At 43.1% G+C, this 9638-nt stretch overlaps 1 long non-coding RNA gene across 1 annotated transcript; it reads left to right on the plus strand.

Annotated features, from left to right (window-relative positions):
- The first annotated feature begins 5713 nt into the window (after positions 1-5713).
- Positions 5714-9186, plus strand: LOC135913263 (uncharacterized). The gene is made up of 3 exons (XR_010567932.1): positions 5714-5893; positions 7407-7547; positions 9075-9186. It is a non-coding gene; the product is annotated as an uncharacterized lncRNA (long non-coding RNA).
- Positions 9187-9638: the final 452 nt, after the last annotated feature.

The raw sequence follows: 9638 nt of genomic DNA on the forward strand, positions 1-9638 counted from the left end.
ATTGCTCTTTCGGGGTGTCTGTTTCGCATGGTTCCACGCGGGGGATTTGTGGTTCCTTTATTATCGCTTGTTGCACGCTCGCTCAAAACTGCAAAATTCACGACGCTTCACATAAAACCAGAAATTCGGCCTACGTTCAGGTTGACGCCTGAAGCTGGCGGGTGACCCAGAAGAGCAGGGCAGGTTGGCTGAACATACTCTTGTGGTGAAAATTCTTGTGAAATGCCCAGTGGCTTAAGTGCCGGACACAATAGAACACACTTCACACGGGATCCTCAAGGGGAGTAGCCCAATGGTTCCGCAAGGTGCGCCACAAATTCACTGGTTATGTTCTCCTCTTCAATGCACCTATCCCAAAGTTGGGTCATTCAGGATGTGCCGCTGGGTGTGCAGCCAGAAAGGAAACGATTCTCAGCGTACGAATGCACCGGCGCGCTATGAACGTTATCTCGGAGACCACGCAAATTTCTCGACAGCGACGCTATATGACTCTGCATGTTAATAAAAAATACCAGAAAAGCAGCGCAGCTGCTGCGTGACGTGTTTCTTAGCACATGTACCAGAACGTCCTCAGTTTTGGACGCCACGCGTAGGCTTCGTGGTGCCGCCGATAGATGGGGTAGAGGGGTTATAGAAGAGCCCGGGAGAGGAGTCACACTTCAGTTCACACCTCACGCATAAGGGTTTCGGCAGCAGTGTTACGTTTTGTCACTATACTGATGCAATGCTATGTGTATTACGCGGCAGTCATTCTCACCTGGTCTGCGTCAAATTTGTGTTTTAAGATCAGGCATGATATTTAGGATAGCAGACTGGGTTTAACTAACCATGCGCTGAAAGACAAACCAATGCTGCCTGCCTAGTGGGTAAAAGAACATGACAAGCCGAGGCAATAGTTTACTATTGCATTTTTGTTTTAAGATGCCTTTCTCCCTGCGTGCATGTAGAATGTGTGAAAAACGCACTACATGTAGAGTGTTTTCTGAACAACCCAATCAAATGCTCCCCACGTTCATAAGCGGTCGCTTTTGTTTGCTTGAAAAACTAATAACAGCGCCTGCACAGAGCGGCTTGTTTTATCTAATTGGCTAACAAGAGGCGAGGTGGATGCTCAAGTGGAGAGGGATTCGACGGGGCCGAGCCACTGCACTGAATATCGATAACCGGATGAAGAGGGTGGTACCAGCGTCAGCGATTGGTCCGCTTTCTCTTTCCTAGCTTGCGGTGGCTCGTCGGCAGTCGCAACGGCATGCAACGTAAGCTTAAGAATGATGCTAAGACGGATCCTCAGCAAAGAAGTGTTGGCAGAACGAGGTCTTTAACGTGCCGAAAGTTCTCGAAGACGTTACACGGTCACGCAAAAAGGTTTATTAGACACAAATAAACCCATTCTCTCCGACAGGGGCGAGTAGCCAGTGCCGTAACGATCGGCGGCAGCCATCTTTTATTCCTGTCGGAACGGCGCAGCCTGCGGCTATTCAGAAGGAAATTCTGTTTTGTTCGGCATATTAAGGCATTAACGCGTACGCGTCACTTTGACGCTGTAAGTTTTTGCGGTTTTGTGAGGTCGCTTGAGAGGCAGGTGAAGTGGGCGCAGTCCGAAAAGTTTTGACCAATTGCCGAGGGCTAATAGCAAGAAGACGTCTAATGAGAAATAATTATTTTTGTTGCGATTGGTCAAATTATGCCTAATCAGTGTGTACACGCCGTATTAGATGGGGAGCTATCGCGGTTTTCGTGACGTCGCGTGACAGGCAAGTGTGGGGGTGGTCCAAAAAATTTTTTGACTAATCGTGGTAGGCTGATCGCAGAATTGGAATAGAAAGTTTGCGAAAGTTTCACGTTATATTGCCCCTGGTTTCATGTATACCAGCTCAACCTGTCGATGCGTAAGCGTATCTGGTCTCAGCGGGGCCACTAGTTTTGCACAATTGTCTGCTCGCATCAGCTCTCGCTCGCATTTGGTTTGCAGGGTTTGGTCTTGTTCGGGATTGTTTCGATTGTCATGATTTGCGATTGTTTTGTAATCTCATTGTATGCACAATGCGAATTGTGTAGTACTTTCTGAAAGCGAAGCGGCACCAGCGATTACACTGTACACTTTGCCAAGATATCTATAAATACCCACGCACATGACCCACACACTACATTTTCGACAATGGGCGACTCTGCTGCATGAACATCTCAAATTATTTGCTTTAATATATGGCGAAATGAAAACACGTATAGAGCTGCACTCAAATTTCGCAATAGGGAGTATAAAAATCGCTACTGAATACTCTTAGCTCCACAGGAATTCTAAATATTGCCTGTGGCAGATAGAATATTCCTATCTTTGAGCTGGTCTGCTCGAAGAGGCGGACAAGAACGTGAAATCAAAATGCATAATCGTGTTAGTAGCAAAAAACGTCAAAAATAAATTCCTAGCTCGTTGCCTTACGAAAAATATTGCAACTTACAATAATTCGCTGCAAAGATCCTACATGGGTAAATGTCCTGCGCCCTGACCCAACCTAATTGGGGATGGCCAATTACCCTGACTTTGGTATATATTTCTCACTGGAGAGCAATCAATAAGTCAGGTTTCCTTCTTGTCATTTCTGATAGCTTGTCTGCAGATTGTTCTCTTTCGTCTTCTGTTGGATTGTCGTAAGCATAAAGATGGTTTCGTTAATGTCAGAATCATTACTCTATTCCATGTTCCTTTATGAGTATCTCTAGCGCCTGAGCTATTACGCAATACTACACTTTTCTTGTTGCAAATTGTCACATGGTGAGATTAAAAACGTTTCCACTACTATGTTGCACCAAAAGTTGGGATGCCTCAGGAGGCTAAGTCATCGCGAGCCATAATGCCCCCTTTTCTCCGACTTCTTCCAATTGACATTTGAATGAAGGTGCCACATATCCATAGTTTGGTATGTTGACTCGACCGTCGACTGTACTCGGCTCATGCCCATGCCAACTAGATGCTGCCGTGGGTATGTCCAGTTACAAAATGTGATCCGATCTCGAATGTAGCGCTGTCGTAAGAGTGCGCACCGGTCTTCAATGAAACTCAGTGATGTCAATTGCGATTTGTGCCCCTGAGCGTAGCGCTTTAGAATTAGCCATTTTGAGGCCAACGTTCTGAGGTGACTGGGTAATGTGAGCCGTTCTTATGTGTATGCAGCACAGGTACGCGCCACTGCAAGTGCGGCTTTTCAATGAACGCCCTTGAGGCCAATTTGGGTATGTGCTACTGGCTATGTGCCACTTGGGCTGAAGTTTGAGTGCCACAAGGTGTCTGCCCTAGCTGCCACTCGTGATGTGCCGTTCTTCAGTAATGCTATTTGAGACCTGCCTGGGTCACTGGGTATGAGAACAAACAAAATTTTGCTCCTTATTCGGCATCAATTAGCAAAGAGTGGCCAAAGCATTAACCGTTCGCTGTTGAGCAGTTACACGGTTGATAACAACCATCCTCTTCAGAACGAAGTATGCTTCGCATTGCGCAGGTGTGAATTGTCTTCATAAATTGATTTCACAACAACAGAACCCTTAAATAATAATGGAATAGGAATATATATAACATGATATGTGAGATCGAACAAATATATGTACATCCTCCTGTATTGTCACTGCCAAGTAGGATTAACACCCAGTTGGAGCTGACATGTTACTGTATTACCATGACGATGACAATGACAAGAACTGTACTGAAGTGTTCTGAAAAACTTGATTGGGGAGAGCCGAAGGCTCCACAATCAAATTGGTGGCTCCGCCCACAGCGGGACCGGGGGGTGATGATTCTCTGCGGCGGTGCGGGCCCTCTGGATGGCCCGTAGTTGGTGCGTAAATTCTCGAATATTCAGCAAGGTGTCCCATTTGGACTTGTATTGTTCTCCGGAGACCACACTGTACGGCAGAAGTAGCAGCATGCGTGAGCGCATTTGGAGCACGACTGGGGATAATTGAAGTGTATCCAACTAAGCCTTCTGGGGGTGAGGTATGATCTGAACCACAATAGCCTGAAAGTAACGGGCTGAGCTCTGTTCTGTTTCGGGCTGGGAGGAGAGAATTTCCTCCTGCTGTTTCTGCGATGCGACGTAATTCCGTGATAGGTGGTAAGAGTATTTTTGAATGGGAAATCTTATGGGAGAGCCGGACCGTTAGCTCGGGTGCGGTTCGTGAATTCACGCGCCAGGCAGTTGACCTGCTCGTTAACGTTGCAACCTGCGCGGTTAGTTGTAGCGGTCACGTGGTCCGGTTACCACGCTAACCTATGACCTCCAGTTTCTTCGCCAGTATTACTACGAAAGAATCTGTTGAAGATGTCGGCTGCATGTTGAGAAACTAGAGCGGACGAGTAAGAATATACCTGACCGCCGTGCGCGAGTCGGAGAAAATGGTCATCGACCTTCTTGCAGCTTGAAGATACAAGGCTATTGCGGTTTCCTCCGCCTCCATCGTGTGTTTAGTGTAGACTGATCCGGCGGAGATTAGTTCTCGACGCGCGTCAATGACCGAGATTGGAAACCTGCCTTCGTTGCCGTATTTCGCCGCGTTGACGAAGAATGTATCTGCCCTCTAAGGATCGATTTATTGAAGGATGGTTCTAGTGCGTGTTCTTCTGCGACCTTCGTTATATATCGGATTGATGTTCCTCGGTGCTGGTTCTACCTTTATACCCTCCCGGGCTAATTTAGACGAGGGTATCTGTCGAGCAGTGTCTGTATAGCGAGTATACGCTGCACGAAGCTTTGCTATTTTAGAATATTTTACTGTCGGTGTTAAGAAGCGGGAAGCCAACCGGGCGTCTTCTTTGGAAAAACGCCTTAACTATAGAAAGTGAATCAGAAGATGAAATGAGACAATTAATAAATGTATATGGTAATACAGATTAAGGTTCTTGATGAAACTGTAATACCATCAACATTTAATCATTGTCCTGTTTCATCTTCTTCACTTTCTATAGTTTTTCGAAAGAGCAGGCCCAGTTCGCTTTCGGTCTCTTAGCACAGACTGTAAAATATTATATAATGGCAAAGCTTGCTGCAGTGGTACTATAGTGTCTTTGGCGGTTAACTATTGAGCTCCAGGTCGAGGGTTCAACGCCTGCCGTGGCGGCTGCTTTTCGGTGGAACTAAAGCACAGAAAATCTTATAAATAGGTTTAGGATGACAATAAAGACCCCGATGTAGTCAAAACACTCTGGCAATTGACGTACCTCAGCATAACATTGTGGTTTGGCCTCGAGAAAGCCCATGACTCATTCATTGTTAGTAATTATATCACATTAATTAGTAATAGAGCATAAATAATGATTACCTAAAGAAACATTACACGCAAATAATTTGAACTTTCCAATTCATTAAAGAAGATCTTCCGAAGAAGCGCTACTTTATTTCTGTGCATTTAATTTTATTTGATTTTTGTATTGATTTCTTTATTGTTATTTTATACAGCCAGCCATCCTTCCTTCGTTCTCTCCCGTCTTTACGCCAGCAATTAATAATAGAAACGTGAAACGACATCTGGAACTAGCGCCGCAGCTAAAGCATACAATGCCATTTATTGGGCGTCCGACTGCGTTTAGCACGCTTGCTTTTCTTGCCGCATGCCTAAACCTATGTTCACGAGCGTAATCTACATATTACTAGACGAACTTGCTCCTAAATATACCTATTATTTTATTTGCTAGAGGTGTTCTATGAACTTTGTACCAGCTTAAGCGAACAGATTTCAACGACTGCTATAGAGCGTTGAATCTAACAAGTGTTTATATTTCCATGGATTACGTCTGCCCTACGCATCTTCGTTTCTACAGACGACGCACCTTCTTACGAGGCGAAGTTCTACTACACCGACTACGACAACTGCGCTGTCCTCGACATTCCTTATAATGGACGTCGTGAGTACACTGAAAAAATATTGAATTTTTTGGCTGAGTGCCTTGAATTTAATTCCTCAAGTAGACTGACTCCTAAACGCAAACAAGAGACAGGATTCACAGAAAGTTGGAGAATTGATACGGTGAACAGTGCATGTACGAAGAAAACTTTCGCCATGAAAAAATAAGATTTGCACCATAAAAATTATTGTAATTTGCACTAATGCGGACCCCATATAAATCATATCTACTGCCATTATCATAATAAATAAGTCCCATATTATCACCACATCTGGTATGCAGGGTATTTTTTCCGAAACCAAGTTTTAAACATTTTTCTGTCATATGCACAATTTTCACCCCTACCCCAATTTCTCAATGAAGTAGTGATTACTTCTACAAGCAATCAAAATCACTAATTGAATAGTTAACGTTATCACACCGATACGCTCTTTTTTAATTTATTACTTGTGCCACATATTTAAGTTGGCATAGGCTGAGCTTCTGCTGGAGTTGAGACCGATGTTGTACAAAGCGTGATGTGTTCGTAAGTGTTTGAGCCTGAAATGAGCCTCAGAGATGAGTTGTGTATTTCTGAAAATTCATTTCCCCAAGGTGACTTTACTGCAGAATTCTCACAGTAATTATACGCTACGGCTTCGCAGGAGTGATTAGCTATGAAGCGTATGGTCATTCTAACAGCGTTAGCAGCATTCTGCAGAGGAATAAGTTGCACTGCTTACTTTGACAAGACTTCAAAATATTGTCTGTGCATAGATTGCGCGACTAATTCGTTTGTAGGAACAGATTGCCCCCAATGACTTAAGTAGTTATGGTTAGTAATTGCTTGCCTTCTTCCAGAATGCCCTGAAGCGCAGTTAAACTCATATTGAGAGGTGCCGAAATGTGCATATATTGTTGCTTGTTTCACCACTCTTGATTACTTACAGAAAACATGTTTCTGTGAAGCTCTGCTTTGCTTAATTTGTATAGGCGTATCACGAAACAACAACTTTAATGCGGCCTCCGTCTACCTTGCTCCGTACATTTTGTACTTGTAGGAAAAATGCTTGTTTTCAGAAATGGCTTCTGCTTATTTGGTTAGTCTTTCTCCCTAGCCTGAGAGCCAAACAGAGCTAACTTCAGTTCCGGCGTGACGTCCAAAGAAAACTGTTGCACATGGAATATTTGCTTGGACATTGAAACTTTGACATGAAAATCTACATTTGAATTTCTTCTAGTTATGATGATTCTGTCGTCTCATTATATATTTGTTATTTCTGGGAGATCTTCTACGCTAAGATGATGAATACCACTGAATGTACCGCTATGTGCCACCAAAACAGCTACAGCTGCAAGATGGGTACTAGCAGGTTGTGAAATCTTCCATCTCAAAGCGGCACCCTTAAAGCACTAGCATTTTTGTTCCCAGAAAGTACGGCTGATATCAGAGTGAGTGTTTTTCACCTAATATTCTTGAGGATCACTAACGAAAATTGTAAATGCTGACGTCACGAACTGCTTTCTCTTTCAGAATGCATCCTTTGGACGAAAGAAACAGTGAAAGATTCGGTGCCCCAGAAATGCATGGATGAGTTCATGAAGAATTGTGGCGTCGGCGCCCCACTTTACAACGATGACCTTTGCAGTGGTGATGAAGTCGCCGTATGGTGATGTACGTTTAGCAGCGAGACTAGTTGCCAAAGGAAACTTTGTTTACATGGATTGGCATGGAGTTTCCGATCTGCCGTGATGCATGCAGGCACTCGGAAGAAATATTCCTGACTATGTTACGTTCAACAAGCACAAGTTAACAAAGCATGCAGTTCTGGGCCTAATATCTCACTACGCTAGGTGAAAGGAATTGCTTTATAAAGGGATTCAAGAATAGCAGATTTGAAGGTCTAAAGCGACACGTGTGAAATAACGCTATCAAGATATCTAACTGAATACTTTTAAGATATCTTGAAATATAAAACGATGTTCTTTATTCATAATAAACAATAGGGTTAATATCAGGAAGAGTTATCAATGTTCGTTCAGAATATTGCAGGCATCGAACAACGCCTATTAACATTTCTAATCGAACATTAGCAAGAAAGACGCAATTAGTGCGGTACACTTCACATAGTCTAAATGCCGGGGATTTAGGAGAAAGAACATAACTTCTTTCTATCACGGGCGCTGAGGTAAAACGTATCGAAACACTGTTCCACATTTATATTTGCTTGTGCACACAAGAAATATAAATGTATTCTGTTTATTTTCTTTTTTTTCGAATAGAAAAAATGCTCAAATTTCCGAACAGCGACCATTCGGTTCAATAAGCCAATACATTGGAGAAATATTTGATTCAGTTATCGACATCGTGAATTCTGGGACGTCTTTACAAAGTCATTTATTGACCTGACTCCCTGTGATCCTAGTAACCATGGTCTATCTAGCTTTTCTGTGCTATATCTTGACAAGTTAAGATGGATTGGCCGCAGTCTTGCTTCGCATACACCAGTTTGATCCTCACAGCTTGAGTACTCCATATAAAAGTATACATCTGGGTTAAATTGCGAAGAATGGTGTATGGCAAGTGGTGGACATGGCAAGAATAGCGTACATGGCAAGTGGATGTCGTTTGCAGGTGCGCAAGAGCAACTTAAATGCTTGCTATGAACAGGCTTGCTATGAAACAGTCTTACCGATTTCGGCCATGCGCACTCATACGGACAAAGATAGCATATAAAGAGCAAGAGGCCAGGTAAATATTATGTCCATTATACAGGCTGCACAATCGCCACCATTTATCAGTCCATCTGTTCGACACAATCGTAACAAATTCCTTGAATCGACTAGGTGGACGTACAACGGTGGCTCTGTCTGTCAACGTTCCAGGGTGTAATGCTGATAACGAATACATTTCTAGCAGACCCATACTTACGGATTTTGTGAACTGAAAGGTTTCGTTTCCTTTTATGATTTCCCCTTATTTGCGGAATTGTTAGATCAAATGAACAGAACATTTATGGGAATGCACAAACAACATTCCATTTTTCTTCCACACAGACCAGATTGTAAGCATGTATTCTTTAGTAAGCCCCTTTAAGAGGCCAAACGTTGTTAGATCGCTGACAGATCACTTAATCCGCTAACACCAAATGGGTATGTAATTGAAATCTGATGTCAACCCTTCTCGCTTTACTTTTTGCAGGAAGAAAAAAACCGAGCTTATTGCCAACAGGCTCAGATCAACAAAGCTTCGATTTCACCTTCAACAGTTTCAGCCGAGGCATAAATGCAAATGCGTAATAAATATTGAAATCACTCGAAAGTACTACTGTTTATTCGACGCATGCATTCTCCCGGTATATGAAGCGCAAGTATGCTAAGAACTTTCGCTGCTTTGCACAATTTAGCATGAATCTTCAATTCCCAATAAAGCCTCCGAAAATCATAACATATTAGTGCCTCAATATTTCTACTGTTGTGAGTCTTTGAATGGCTGCGCATTGAAATCACTAACGTAGCAGCGGCGAAAGTGCCGTTTTGTGGAATTAAGGTAAATGTAATAAAATCATCTCAGGAGCGTCAGGCTGTGCACTTTTGATGATATATTGAGCATCTTAAATGCTTAATATGCCACAGTAGGAAGAGATCCACTGCCCCATAACACAGTATTTCGACTTGCATGTCATATATTTCGCTTGATTAGGTTATGTACTACTTACGTTAACCGTAAGTTGCTCTCGAACTGCAAGTTGTGTAGTGAATCAAA

This window comes from Dermacentor albipictus, chromosome 5 (assembly GCF_038994185.2).
Source record: "Dermacentor albipictus isolate Rhodes 1998 colony chromosome 5, USDA_Dalb.pri_finalv2, whole genome shotgun sequence".
NCBI classification, from domain to species: domain Eukaryota; kingdom Metazoa; phylum Arthropoda; class Arachnida; order Ixodida; family Ixodidae; genus Dermacentor; species Dermacentor albipictus.